The following is a 16,562-nucleotide window of genomic DNA, read 5'->3' as shown; positions in this document are numbered from 1 at the left end:
TCCAGAGTATGAACGGGCACATTTCATAATGTTCGGAGCGTCTGTCCATAGTATGAATGGGCACATTTCGGAATGTTCGGTCAGTCTGTCCAGAGTTTGAATGGGCACATTTCGTAATGTTCGGACCGTCTCTCCATAGTATGAATGGGCACATTTCGTAATGTTCGGACCGTCTGTCCACAGTATGAATGGGCACATTTCGTAATGTTCGGACCGTCTGTCCATAGTATGAATGGGCACATTTCGTAATGTTCGGACCGTCTGTCCATAGTATGAATGGGAACATTTCGTAATATTCGGACAGTCTGTCCATAGTATGAACGGACACATTTCGTAATGTTCGGACAGTCTGTATATAGTATGAACGGACACATTTCGTAATGTTCGGACAGTCTGTCTATAGTATGAACAGGCACATTTCGTAATGTTCGGACAGTCTGTCTATAGTATGAACAGGCACATTTCGTAATGTTCGGACAGTCTGTCCATAATATGAACGGGCACATTTCATAACGTTCGGACCCTCTGTCCATAGTATGAACGGGCACATTTCGTAATGTTCGGACCGTCTTCCCATCGTATGAACGGGCACATTTAATAATGTTCAGACCGTTTGTCCGTCGTATGAACGGGCTCATTTAATAATGTTCGGACCCTCTGTCCATAGTATGAATGGGCACATTTCATATTGTTCGGACCCTCTGTCCATAGTATGAACGGGCACATTTCGTAATGTTCGGACCGTCTTCCCATCGTATGAACGGGCACATTTAATAATGTTCAGACGGTCTGTCCATAGTATGAACGGGCACATTTCATAATGTTCGGACCCTCTGTCCATAGTATGAATGGGCACATTTCATATTGTTCGGACCCTCTGTCCATAGTATGAACGGGCACATTTCATAATGTTCGGACCCTTTGTCCATAGTATGAACGGACACATTTCGTAATGTTCGGACAGTCTGTCTATAGTATGAACGGGCACATTTCATAATGTTCGGACAGTCTGTCCATGGTATGAACGGGCACATTTCGTATTGTTCAGACAATCTGTCCATAGTATGAACGGACACATTTCATAACGTTCGGACCCTCTGTCAATCGTATGAACGGATACATTTCGTAATGTTCGGACAGTGTCTATAGCATCGGTCCCCAACCTGCCGACCGTGGGCCGCATGCGGCCCGCGGTGCCCTATGATGTGGCCCGCGAGAGACTTTCAAATTAAAACACATTTCCATGTAGCAATTTTAAAGGGGTTTACACAATGCCACTGCCGGCCCCTGCCGGCCGGCGCCATGACCTGAAAAGCCTTACACAATGCCACTGCCGCTTACCGCCAGGAGGAATCAAATCAATTTGATTTTACCTTCCGGCATCTTGCGGCAGTATTTAAAATTAACTACACCCCGAACGGAAATTTGTTCAGAATTACAGTGCGTGAACAATCGATCGATCGAATATATATAAAATTTATTAAATTAAAAAAACAATACTCCAATAAACCCCAAACGTTGTATCGATTTCTCAACACAAACGTTGTGTGACAGTATCAAGTTTCTCAATAAAATGCATCAATTTTTTTCTGGCTCCGAACATCCTTGGGAGTAGTGAATGAGGCCTGTGGGGTCAAAAGGTTGGGGACCACTGGTTTATAGTATGAACGGGCACATTTTTTAATGTTCGGACCGTCTGTCCGATACACCTCTTTGTGTCGTATAAGTGTTTATAACTTTTTAGTATTTAGTTTTTATCAGCATTGCGGTAGCTGAGAAACCTCTTTGCAAATAAATATGAGTGAGAGGGGAGGACGCATCTCCTGCGCAATTCAAATTAGCCTCAAATATCATACTATCTCAAGCATTTGCGATTGAAGGTTATAGCGCACAATAATGACTGACTGTGACAGTGGGAGATACGTACATGTAACCACTCTTGCGGGTGGTCAGTTAACCTCCCTATTTATGTCTTAATGGTGAAAAGAAAGATGATTTTTGAAAGAAGTTGATCTTAGCCATTATTAGTCTATCCCGAGCGACCACCAGCGCCATCAAATGTTTGAAGGGAATGAACCACAAAAGTTGCAGACATCTGACGGCAAATGCAGAAATCGATAAACCAAAATGAATCACAGTGCCTGATACTCACCATGTATCGAAACACGTGCAAAGTAATCGAATAAGTGTCTATTCGCTCGGACTTTTTACTGGCAGAGGATTGAAAAAAATGATCGATTTGTTTGCCGTTGCTAGGGAAATTTTTGGTAAGGTAGGTAAGGAGAAATTTTTGAGAAAAACGCTCAAAAAGCTCTACTTATGGGGAAACTGCCCTCACGCATATGATATTGTTAAAACATCCTATGAACAATATTTACATCGACTGCGATTTTAATTTTGCCCTACCGCCATAAAAGTCAACAAGCTTTTTCAAATAATTCTATTTTGCCAAGTAACAAAATGGCGTTATTTCATGTATTGCTGAGCAACTGAGGTCGGATACCAAAAATTTGATTAAAAATCTGACGACAAGTATGATTACAAATTTGAGGTCACCTGAAATGATCGACCAGCATTACAACATGGGTTTCACACTACAGTTTTATCTTTAATATTTAGGCATAACACCGGCTTTGCTGGTTAATATACATGCACAAATCGAACCCCATATCTTGAGGCAGCAAGACACAGATTGAGTCTCATCACAGCGCTTACTGCACGACATGTTCGCAACAAGTCTTGTCCGCCACACGAGCATGCACATTGTCTCTGACCTGCTGTTCACCAGTAAGGAGGTTTGCAGTTATGTTTGATAAATTAAATAAAAGGAGCACACTGACCCTACATGTCATGCACTGACATCATGCACATAAATTATACCAACACATAACCTCCAAACTAGAATGGCATCCGTGTGGCACTCAGGTATTTTTAGCCTGAGATTTATGTCTTTATGTTCATAAATGAAAGCCGTGCCGCTGATCCAGATTTCGCCCTTATTGTGGGCTTGTCAGGACTTCATACTGCCAAATCGTTTATTTGTGACCATACTAAGCTGGCTTGTGATAAACATGACATCCCTTCTCTACATTCCACCAACAACTCACTGTATCTTCCCATTTTCTTCTCATGCACCTCGTTCACATGCCTTATCAAAGAAAAACAAATAATATGATACCACAGACATGTTGTGCAGATCTCTTCTGGAAACACCAATTTCTGTTCTTGTTCTGCAACCACCTTCAAGTCAACAGCTGTTGCTAAAACTCCCTTCCCATCCTTTACAGTTTTACTTCTCCCAGAACAGTCCTCATAATCAACAGCATCAGCTCTCTACTCTGATATTTCCTTCTTTGGATTTTTCTTTTCTCCACTCTCTCACCACCTGGGACATTATCCACTCCACCTCTATCAGCACCTGAGCACTTCCACGTCTGAAAATAATATTCCACATCTGAAAACTGTGGAATGATTAGCAACATAATTTAGACTGAATTGTGAAATAGCAGATAAATTGTGTTCAGTTGGTCTTTCTCCATGAACATATATAGCCAATACCACTGATATTTGTTCAATAACTGTTTTTATTTGGGTGAGTCAAAAGCTTTTCCACCTCTTTTTCTTCCAGCATGAATGATTAGACCATGACAAGGAGAGAGCACATACTGTATGTTAGTCCTTTTATATGTAATTTCAAACCAGAGTCAAACCAATTTTTACACCGCACGTGAAGGAAAAAGTGAGGTTAAGCAAATGGTTCACTTTGTCTGTAAGCCTGTCTGTCTACAGACGTCAGTCTATGGTCGAGGTACAACCTAACTTTAATTCAATTTTATATTTTGAAGACTGTAGAACATGAATTGGAACACAAACCTGCATTTTAGCAGTACTTTGGCTCTGAAATTGGCAAATGTACAGAATGTCAACCCGATCGCACATGCACAGTGAGGAATGAGAAAAGTAATTCTCTGTCTGCCTGTCTGACAGTCAAACAAATTGAAAATCATTCCAAATCGGAAACTTGTTTTCAGGGACGTCATAAAAGACACAAACAGGCAAGAACTAATTTAACTTGTTAAATAAGGAGGTGTGAAAGACAGTGCATCAACAGTGGTAAACTGTGGGAAAAGTTTTTTTTTTCTCCAGACTTAAAAAAACCTTTATTTTATTTTTAATTGTATACTTGAACACTGTAGAACACAAATCGCCTTCTTGGCACTTTCAAAAACTTTGTGTTTAGCACTACTTTGAAAAAAATATTTATGCAGTCTCATCCCCTGAGTGCAGAGTAACTGTGAGATTCAGCATTCAGAAAAATATGGTGATGCCTAGCGTTATTGGTTCAGTGCAAAATGAAAAGCAAGAGTTTAAAAGTCCCTTCACATGTCCTTTTTCAAAAGACTGTGTGGGTTAAAGGTGTACAATGAACCTTCTAGTTTACTCCATTGTGGGTAATCTTCCTGATGTCATGGGAACACAAGTCATGTTTTTGGCTTAAAAGGAACTTGTATTTTGGCTTTCAAAGGAAGTTTTTTTGGCTAACAAAGGAGGAGGCCATGAGGCCCATCGAGTCTGCACAATGGTTGCCAACCTATGTTATGTTGCTTTGTCCATCTTCTATCCTTTTAAAATGATAAGCATCAAGTATGGAAGCAGTATGTACGACTTTTAAAGTCCTTGGTGTAACTCGCCTAGGATTTGAACTGCCAACCTCCAAGATTCAGAGTAGTCTGGTTGAAATGGTAAAGTATTAAACAACCTCGAAAACTGAAAGACATTTGGAAAGTGAAAAATTGAGGCACTCCAGTAGAATTTCCCTCATAAAAGACTGAAGTAACCCAGTTTATAAACCATTTACCTTCCCCAGAAGGGCTGGTGGATGGCTTCGAGGTATGCACACTCACTTCTAAGCTATTGAGCCTGGGTTTGAATCCCAACTCAACTACAAAGTTTAATCTCTGTGTCTCACAGGCAGGGTGATTCATCAATGTGTGTGCCATCTCTCGGATGGACGTGAAACCGGTTATCCCATCTGCCGACATTAGTTGGTGGACGTTAAAGAACCCACGGAATCCTTCACGAAGAGTAGGCGAGCTATCACCGGCACCATGACCAAATTCCAAATTATTTCCCTAACTACTGATAGGAAGGCATTGGCAAACTTCTGAGAATAACCCTTGATCAGTGAGCTGCTTCGGTGGCACTGACGCTTTGTGAAGAGGATGGTACATCAGGGGAAGGGAGAGGGAGAGAGAGAGACCTTCTCTGGAACAAGTAATTAATGTCAAAGTCAAGAGAGAAATTCAAAATGTTTCCAATAATTTGTAGCAAAAATAAGTGACATCATAGTGAACGACATCCTCAGTGAATAGTGCATCGTGAAAAAGTTTGTTCAATATCATTAAACGATAGAACTGCAAGTGCCAGCAGCAAGTGCAAGCGGCAATCTGTCTTCTACATTTAACATGCCAAAAAGACCAAGCGTCCGCAACGATCGATTACAGTGATGCATAAAATCATTTGAAAATAATGTATCGGAATTACACTGAACTGGGCAGCTCTGTAGGGTGGAAGGGTGAATTGGGACTAATACTAGGGTTGGGCACACAGACTTTTTCTCTGTTGTCCCGTTGAAAGGAGTGTTTTTTATGGCCATTTTTCACGCTGATCACGAATCCATCGAAATTTTTGACCTAGGACGATGTCTTAGGTTGGTAAAATGCAAAAATTCAAAATGGCCGCCAAATTTACCCATTTTCAGGCAAAATTTGATAATTATGGCTTACTCGGGGATGTGATATGTCATTTCTTATGTTTTCGGGGTTGCTGATATCGAATATGAGGTCAAAACAGTGACACATGATGGCATTATGGATTTATCGCTTTATTTATGTTTGGACTGATTTACACGAAAAACGTACATCAAAAACAAAGGATATAGTTGATTAATCAATTCAAAATTCGTTCTGAAATTGAAAAGTGGGTATTTTCCATCGAAAATACCCACGTTTAGCGATAAATACATACAGCCATCATGTGTCACTGTTTTGACCTCATATTCGATATCAGCGACCTTGAAAACATAAGAAATGACATATCACATGCCCTAGTAAGCCATAATTATCAAATTTTACCTGAAAATGGGTAAATTTGGTGGCCATTTTGAATTTTTGCATTTTACCAACCTCAGACATCATCCTATGTCAAAACGTTCAACGAATTCGTGATCAGCGTGAAATTTGGCCATGGAAAACACTCCTTTCAAAAAAAGTATGGTTGTATGCCCAACCCTACTAATACTGCATGTAGTTCCAGATATCTATTGCCTGTTCGCACATGGCTAACAATAATTCTCATGCATGAGAGACTGTATACATATATATATATATATATATATATATATATATATATATATATATATATATATATATATATATATATATATATATATATATATATATATATACATACATATACATACATACATACATATACATACATACACTTAAGCCCAAAATTATTCATACCCGATGAAAAATCTGAGAGTTTTGCATTTATCTCATACCTACAAGCTGGAGTGGTGGAACTATCACTTCACCCAAGGACATTTAGTTGGCATGTACAAATCCACATATATTTTGGCTCAATATTATTACAATAACAATAGAAATGTTAAGATTTCTGTTTTTATGCCTGTCCAAAATTATTCATACTCCATACCAAGTCTCAGAATTGAGGCCAATGTTTGTGATAATGCACATGCTTTTGATATTCCTGAGATTCTTTATAATGTTATGCAATAATTCCAAGATGTTTGCATACAATCTGAATGCATTATAAATGCGGTCTATTGAATGTACAGTGAGGAATGTTATAGAACAACACTCTGCTTTTAGACTATAAATTAAGGGGAGCTGATGCAATCATTCTCAGGTCATTGTCAGCATGGCGAAGAAGAAAGAAGTCAGTGAGGACCTTCGGTTGTGCATTGTGAATGGTCACAAGGAGGGGAAAGGATACAAAGCTATTTCTAAGCAGTTCCGAGTGCCAGTTGCCACCATACAAAGCATAATTAGGAAGTACAAGGAGTTCCACAATGTAAAAAAAAAACATTGAAGGACGTGGTCAGAAGCCAAAGGTGTCGCCTCGTCTGGCAAGGAAAGTATGGCAAGAGGCCAACAACAATCCACGGATCACTATTAAGGCTCTCCTGAACAACCTTGGCAAGTCTGGGACCAAGATATCAAAGCAGACACTCTAGCGGACGTTGCACAAGGGGGGTCTCCATGGATGCCGACAAAGAAAGACTCCACTCCTCCATCCCAGGCACAGAAAGGCTCATCTAGCCTTTGCAAAAGCTCACCTGGCCAAAGATCCAAGATTTTGGTCCTCAGTTTTGTGGTCGGATGAGACGAAAATGGAGCTTTTCAGGCACAGAGATGTTGCTTTCGTTTGGCGAAAGAAAGGTGAAGCATACAAACCAAAAACACAGTCCCGACCGTCAAGCATGGAGGCGGGAGCATAATGTTTTGGGGATGTTTCTCAGCCAGTGGGCCTGGCAATCTCATCAAAGTGGATGGCATCATGAAAAAGGAGCAGTACATCAAGATCCTTGAGGAAAACATCAAACAGTCTGCAAAGAAACTTCACCTCGGGGAGCATTGGACGTATCAGCAGGACAACGATCCAAAACACACTGCCAAGTCAGTCACGAAATGGTTCCGGGATAATGATGTTTACGTTCTCGAGTGTCCAAGCCAAAGTCCGGACCTCAACCAAATCGAGAATCTGTTGAGGGAGCTCAAAATCGGAGTGATGGCAAGGAAGCCTTCCAACCTCAAAGACCTGGAGACCTTCGCAAAGGAGGAGTGGGCCAAAATCCCTGTAGAGACATGCAAAAACCTTGTGAACAAGTAAAAAACCGTTTGGAGGCTATAATCACAAACAGAGGCTTTTCCATTGATTACTGAATGTGACTTTGAACTGATCTAAGCAAGGGTATGAATAATTCTGGACATGACATTTTTTGTAAAGCTATCAATAAAATACCCCCGAAACAAGGTATTTCTTGAAATGTCTCTTGCAGTGATTCCTGCAGCTGTTTGTCACATTCTAATGTAACTTAAGCCAGAAGAAACTCATTCCTCAAATAACACGATTCAAAATACTCCAAATTTGGTAAGGATATGAATAATTTTGGCCTTAACTGTATGGATGTATGTACACCGCCACATTATTAAAAACACCTCATCCCCACGTGACAAAAAAAACCACCTAATATAACCACGACATTATTAAAAACACCTCACCACTACGTGATTAAAAGCACCTCACCACTACATTGTTAAAAACACCTCACCACTACGTTGTTAAAAACACCTCACCACTACGTTGTTAAAAACACCTCACCACTACGTTGTCAAAAACACCTCACCACCCCGTTATTAAAAACACCTCATCCCCACATGACAAAAAAAACACCTAATATAACCACCACATTATTAAATACACCTCACCACTACATGATTAAAAACACCTCACCACGACGTTGTTAAAAACACCGAACCACTACGTTGTTAAAAACACCTCACAACCCCGTTATTAAAAACACCTCACCACCCCGTTATTAAAAACACCTCACCACTCCGTTATTAAAAACACCTCACCACCCCGTTATTAAAAACACCTAACCACTACGTTATTAAAACACCTAACCACTACGTTATTAAAAACACCTAACCACTACGTTATTAAAAACACCTAACCACTACATTATTAAAAACACCTAACCACTACGATATTAAAAACACCTAACCACTACGTTATTAACTTGGTGGATACATTGGGTGATCTGGACAAAACTTGGTGGATACTTTGGGTGTGTGACAAGGATATTCAATTTAGTTGAAGATCCGGATCTGGACTAACAGTGGGATACAAAATATATTCAGCCTGGCGGAGGCATGCACTCTGCCGAGTGCCATGGTAGTTTCAATAGTTTTTGTAAGGGCTGGCAGGATGGCCTCGAGGTAAGCACACTCACCTCTAAGCGGTGGAGCAGCCGTTTGAATCTTGGCTCAGCAATAAACTATCATCCTGGTGTCTCGCAGGACAGACGAGGAATCAATGTGTGTGCCATCCCTCGGATGGATCATGGATGTTAAGCTGGATGTCCCGTCACGCATTATAAGTTGGTGGTTGTAAAAGATCACACGGTGTTGGTGAGCCAGCACCTCGGCCAAATTCCAAACTCCTGCTCTAACCTACAGGGGGGGGGGCTGCATCAGTGGCACAGCCATACTCCCAGCGATGATCCAACCACCATCCACAGGCTATATAAAAAAATGAAATGAAAATAGTATTTGTTTGTGACTCCTGTGTTTATATCACTTGTGGTTTTTGTCATTATTTACAGCACCCTATAAAATCACAATGCCGTGTGGAGCAATTAGCATTATTTGTCATTTCGCAAAAACCTAAACCAATCATTATAAAAATGTTTCCACTCGACAATTAATGAGAAAGGGGGTGGTAGTTAATATTACAATATGTTCATTGTCTAACCTATTAAGCCAACTATGTTTATTTACAGTTTAGAATACAAGATGAGTTCAATGATTTAACCCACCTTCACATAGAAAATTGGCTTGAATTAAACAGAAATATCAATCTCACAAATCGCAAATAAAATATACTTATCGATTACAATTTATGTTGGGTCATTCAAAAGAAGACTTCCAACACAAGCTGAAGAATCAAACTAAAAACTTGTGGTGAAGCAGAATTGGTAATTAATGCAAGCTCAGAATTTTGAGAAGCTTGAAGCCTGGGTTGATGGAGTTAATTCCCTTAAGGGAATGTTATATCAAGAAAGCTGACAAGTGGAGAAGTGTAGAATTAAAATAAATCGGGAAGCCGAATGAACATGGCCCAATTTTGCTGCAGAAGCTTCTGTGCAGATTAACTAATAGTCACGTGTGTGCTCCAAGCAGTGACACCAAATCGAGGTGCATGCAATTTGCCCTGATTGGCACGGGGTAAACCGATTGTCGTCAATGCAGCTGGAAATTAATTGAATACACGGTGATTGTTTCGGCCTTGACTGATAGCTCTGACCTTAGCTAATGATTCTAATGGGCATCATGGGAGCTTCAGATTATTGTATTATTTTCTTAATCAAATTACAGACAGAACTGGAGGAATAAAACAAAATGATTTTTCCTCTTTTCCTCATATTTAAAGGTGTTTTATCATTTTTAATTATACAGATTGATCTTCCTATAAAAGCATTTTTGTATCCTAATCACTGTGGTTTGCTTGACAATTTTGAAAACAAATTTTTACTCCGCAGTATTATTTCCTTAAAACAGGGCACACTTTTCATTTGAGTCACAAAATGCCTCACATTGTCTTTTTAGAGAGAAAAGACAAACACTTTGTCTTCGTGCCTGATGCTAGCACATGTCAGCTTATTGGGAACGTCGACGACCACTAAGAGCCTTGTGGCGAAACACATCTTTCATTGCCACTTTAAGAGCTTTGGGGCCAAATCTCAGGCCTTGGTGGAATTGTTTTAACTTTGGAACCTGTGGGTATTGCGCTTGCTACACTTTCTCGAGAAAATCGTATTGTACACAACACAATGTGATAAAGTTCTCTTGACGTGATGAAGTCCTCAATCTGCACAAACTAAGATTTTGCTTTTGCATCCTCTTAGGTTGCGGATGGGTTAGTATAGGGGAGCCTTAAAAATTAGGTGCGATTCCAGACATGGCAATAAACTGCCATCCTGGCATTTCACAGGCATTGTGTTATTTCAATGAATTTGCAATCTCTTGCATGATAAGATGAAGACCCGTCTGCTAGCGTTAGCTGGTGGATGTGTATGATCCGACGGTGTTTTTCGATGAAGAGCCGGTCACTTATCACTGATACCCTGGCGAAGCTCCTACTTTGACTACTTCTGGTACAGCAAAGGCAAAAGCAAACCACTCTGTGTAACATTTGCCATCAGCAGGCTGCTTCAGTTGTATGGGAGGAGAGAGAGAGAGAGAGAGAGAGAGAGAGAGAGAGAGAGAGAGAGAGAGAGAGAGAGAGAGAGAGAGAGAGAGAGAGAGAGAGAAAGAAAGACGCAGAGAGAGAGAGAGGAAGATGCAGAGAGAGAGGAAGACTCAGAGAGAGAGGAAGACGCAGAGAGAGAGAGACAGAGACAGAGACAGAGACAGAGACAGAGACAGAGACAGAGAGAGAGAGAGAGAGAGAGAGAGAGAGAGAGAGAGAGAGAGAGAGAGAGAGAGAGAGAGAGAGAGAGAGAGAGGATTTTACTGAAAAGTTTCATGTGCATTATTAATTACACACTCTCACAGATCAATACCTGGGTTCAGAGCATTTGTGCAGAAAAGTCAGCTAATTAGCTTGATTCATTATGTTTTCTCACATTGCTGTGGCCTCTACTCGTAAAAGCAATCTTTTTTGCTGTTGAAAGAAGTTGTCCTTTGCTCGTAAAAAAACCCTAACTTTTCCACGTAAGGAAATAAAGAGAAATACATTGAAATGCAGGCCGAAAACTTTAATCATTGTCCCTAAATGAAATACTATCACAAGTCGATAATCCTTTTACACAGGTGTGATTATGCGATGTCTTGTTTCAGAGCAAAGTGAATCAAAATGTCCCTTTTCAAGAGTTGACATTTTCAGTGCTAGCATACGTAGTTTAGAAAATGTCAGCAGGTACATTTGTCAAATAATTTGTTTGGATCCTCACGAGGACAAAAATAAAACTAGGAGGGCACTCGGTAGAGCGTATACCTCCACCTTGTAATGCCTGATCCATGAGAACATATCTGGCCCAATAAATTTTTGAGATATCGTGCCATATATCGTTTTTCAGGCCCATTTATCAATGGTGAAGAATCACTTAATAATTCTAGTAGTCGGATCCGGATTTGGATGCTCACAAAAATCGAATCAATCTGTCCTTGTCACACACCTGACCTGTCTCCCAAGTTTCATAGGAATCCATCCGCAACTTAGAGATATTGTGTTACATATCGGTTTTACCCTATCTCTCAATGGTGAAGAATCATTTAAAAACTTATCAGATCCGGATCCAGATCCTCACCAAAATTGAAGCAATTCTTCCTTGTCACACACCATACATGTCCACCAAGTTTCATCCGAATCCGTACACAACTTTTTGAGATATCGTGCACTCAAACAAACAGAAAAACAGACAGAAAGGAAGTGAAAACATAACCTCCTTCACCTTCAGTGTGAGGTAACAAATGACATACTTAGTTACCAGAATACTTCAGCTAACTTACTCAACGTCCTATATAGGAAGTGTTAAACACACAAGCTCATTTTTCACATTTTTATTTTATTTGCCTCAAAACACATGACATTCTGCACAAGTATAAAATTTAATGAAATAGTCTGGAAGATACAGCATTTCTTCATAGATGCCACAAACTAGCCTCTACATTCTCAAAATTCCTCATTTCTTCAAAATGCCCCCCTTGCTTTGGAATTAATAATTGCAGACAATTATTGGCAATGTGGTATGAAGTTCCAATTCATATCCGATACGAATGAAGGACGGCGTGGGGTGGAGGAGGGACGAGTTTGAATGTGGTTGGGGATGTTGGCGGGTTGTCACAAAATCCCTTCGCATTTGTAAAATTAATTAATGGATGACCTCTGATGCTTCAAACTCACCTTCATGATCGGTGATGTCAAATATCATGGACTCAGCTGAAAGTCTTGCATGTTATGATGATTTGGTCTTGTAAATAACGCTTTAAGGCAGAATCACTTTCCCTTGTCCATGACGGATCAAGCATAAAATTCTGAGCATGCACATTTTACTTTAGGGGTCGTTGTCTTTCAAGAGATTTCTCATTATTAGTGTGTGAAGGTGATTTTAGTCAACCACTCTATCCACCAGGATTGTACAGAGGTAGTACACTTATTAACTTTGAGCTGTATTATCTTGGTTTGATTCACGACACAATTATAAACCGCCGCAATGGTATTTTGCAGGCCAGGCATCATCGCAAAATGTGCATCTCTTGGCTGCATATTATCCAAGGGACTCTGACCAGATTCGTATAATAAGGTATTCTTCGGACAAACGATTGAAAAATTGGTGGTTTGTTGTGCCTTTCATAAAAAAAAAAAAAATTTCCTTCATGTAATTGTGGCATCTTGCTTAACCACAAAGCCAATATGTTTCCACGGTAGGTTGCAATAATATAGGATGTGTGGTTGTGTTATATCGTGTTGCACAATATGCCTGGTGTTGGCTTAATGGTTAGGGGTGGTGAGCTTGGGAACCTAGACTCCTGAGTTCGAATCCTGCTTCATTGAATTAATACCAGGTGGGGCTGACTAAGCCTGTCATCCTTCTGAGGCCGGGAAAATGAGTACCTGCTTTCTAGGATGATTGAGCAATTTGAGTTTCCTGCATCAGAGTGGTGACCTGTCCAGGATTGTGCCCAATGGCCCAGGAGACTGCTTCGGCAGCACTGATGCTCTGCACAGTGTGGTCCCAATGGATGGATGGTGTTGCATAATATAATTGCACAACAGGACAATCGAGAATGACAGCAATGATACCTCGAGGATTAAATAATTGTGTTTAAAATACTCCGTCTCAAACAATTTACATTGTATAACATGAGGGAAATTTGGCCTGGTGAATGAAAAAAAGTAATTTGATATTTCATGACATACAGTACATTCCATAAGATGGCTTTTAAAATAAATTAAAAAATTCAAACATGTTTGATATGTCGAGGTTGTTGGTAGCCATCGATTATGATTATTTATTTTATATATAAAGTGGAGGATCGTGGAGGAGCTAGAACATACAATGGTTAAGGACGTAACAGAACAAAAGGAACAGGAGAAAGAGAGGGGGGACACCAACAGCAGGGTTGAGGGACAAAATAAGGGAGACTTGGAGAAATAAGGAATGTGGCGAGTAATGAGGGATAGGGGAGGACACACGGAGCGGACAAGATGGATACAGAAGCAAACACTCAGGAAGAAAAATATGGAAACTTGGTGGGCTTGAGATGGTGGGCGAGGGGCTGGGTTAAAGGGGGTAGAAAACATCATGCTTTTGGATGGGTGATTATCTGAGATGGTGGTGAACAGCTGTCTTTAAGACGTGGAGGGAAGAGTGAGACTGAAGAGAATGTGGAAGTTTCTTCTATAATGGGAAATAAGGAACGAATGAGTGAAGGTGAGCAGTGATTCTGGACTTTGGGAGTTTCACCAGAATGAGATTGCTGACAGACCGCGTGTGTCCTACAAAAACCTGGGCGGTGATGGGGGGCAGAGCACGTAAAGAGCAGCGAGCAGAGGGTGCAAGACCAGAAAGGGCTAGGTGGAAGAAGAGAGAGACCACTGAACTGTCTGCGATTTATCACGTGCATGGATTGGAACTTCGAGAGTATGGAAATGTAACAATGATCTCATTGAAACATTGGATTAAGAAAACAGAAAGGGAGGGGGGGTGGGGTATGAGAGGGAAGGCAGCATATGAAAGTGTAGGAGCTTGGAGTGGGAGGAAGGAGTATTATTTTTTTTTGAGATTATGTTGGGATTAATTAAAAATATTAAGAGAAGAGAAAAAAAAGCATGAATGTGGCCAACAATTTTTTCTTCTTTCTCTTCCCCTTCTTTGATAGGCAATCAATTTGGCAGAAAGTAACCAGGAGGAGAGAGTAGTGCAAAGTGGACAAGGCAGAAGTGTGACATATCCCATGATGTCACCATCTATATGTGAAACGGGTCTTTCACACCCACTCTGATGCTATTGCTGACATAGATATCAGAATTAGGCGTGCTTAAACAGTGAGACTGCTAACTTCTCACCACTCCATCTAAATTGAACAAAAAAAAATAATGGGAGAAACAATCCAAAATGAAAGGCTCTCTGTTTGATATGCACAGGCAACAATGATCTCATTATTTTCACATTGCATGTGTTTACACAAAGTTATGGAAGCTTACACATCCTTGGACAGTTTATTCTGCTTCCTGGCAGAACATGCTCAAAACTATTTCACAAAGCAATTAATGATGCCAGTTCAGTTTGCTTTATGATGGCTGAAGTTATCCCATCCTCGAAAGTGGGTGACAAACTTCATGAACCATGGGTTTGTCTGGATATATTATAACTGAATGAAAAATGAGTACGAGTTATCAATGCTTTATAACAATGAATGGGATCAACAGAACGTTGATCAAAAATATGCTAACCACAGTGAGTTCAGTTGGGGGAGTTGGACAACGGGCATGGGGATGGGGGTGGAGGGGGAGGGGGATTGTCCAACATGGTGATGCTGAAGATTCGGTTTTGTTACCTCTGTCCCGGAAAGTGGAAGGAGGTAGTTTTCAACCCTGTCTTTTTGTGTGCAGGATATCTCAAAAAGTTGTGGACAGATTCAGATGAAATTTGGTTGGCAGGTTGGGTGTGTGACAAGGATCAACTGATTCGATTTTGGTGAACATCGGGATCTAGATCCTAGAATTATTAAAGTGATTCTTCACCATTGAGAGCTCGGGCTAAACCGATATATTGTTGCGAATTTCGCCCGCCTGGCGTGCGATCGGCCACGTAACTCAAATCGCCACGTGTCGCCCATCGGAACAGACAATTCAGTCGTGACCCTCTTGGAACTCCCACCAAGGAGCTAGCCACGGGTGGGGGTTTAACCTCACCACAACCCAGTCCACATTCTACCCGCGCGAAATAGGGTGAATCGCCGAATGTCGATATACCTAAGCACCCGCGCAGATAGCATACCGAGGAGTTTTATCACGCCGCAGGTTGACTCCGGACATGAACGGCTTAAGCGGCTCGTTTCGTGCTGCAGGGATAACCGAGCGGAGTTATCGCCGACCTCGACGGTTCAGATTATTTACTGGGTGTCTAAACCCACTACCAATACAATCCCTTACGTGATGCAAGATGGCACTTTCAATGGGGAAAGAGATGAAGAACGGGATACATTTCACACAAACACATTTATTACAAAGCACATATTGCACACACAACACAAGCAAGGAATCATGCAATATACAAGCAACAAATAGAATGCAAAAGCAATACGACCGACTATAATTATTATTTACAAGCACTTACACAGTTTCTACTTGGCAGGACACGGCGCCACAGCATGCATGCAAAAACAAAGAAAGACCTTCCTCTCAGGCAAGGGGGTAGACGGGGTCCGTAGACCTTTATGGTCGTGGGCCGTGGATGACCGAAAAGGCCCACGAGACCGAAGGGTCTTACCCGCACCCTCGTGGTGCGACGGTGGGCAGGTCACGACGTCTCGTCCCCACTGCAACTTGCGTAGCCGCGCCTGATCTCGGGCCTTGCAACGGTGGGCAGGTCGTGACGCCTTCTCCCCATGACCACTAGGACAGCCGCGCCTGATCTCGGGCCTTGCAACGGTGGGCAGGTCATGACGCCTTCTCCCCACGGCCACTAGGACAGCCGCGTCTGATCTCGGGCCTTGCAACGGTGAGAAGGTCGTGACGCCTTC

Source organism: Eptatretus burgeri, chromosome 5 (assembly GCF_056783735.1).
Source record: "Eptatretus burgeri isolate ZD-2024b chromosome 5, Ebu_testis_v1, whole genome shotgun sequence".
NCBI lineage: Eukaryota > Metazoa > Chordata > Myxini > Myxiniformes > Myxinidae > Eptatretus > Eptatretus burgeri.
Note: the sequence above shows the minus strand (reverse complement) of the source record.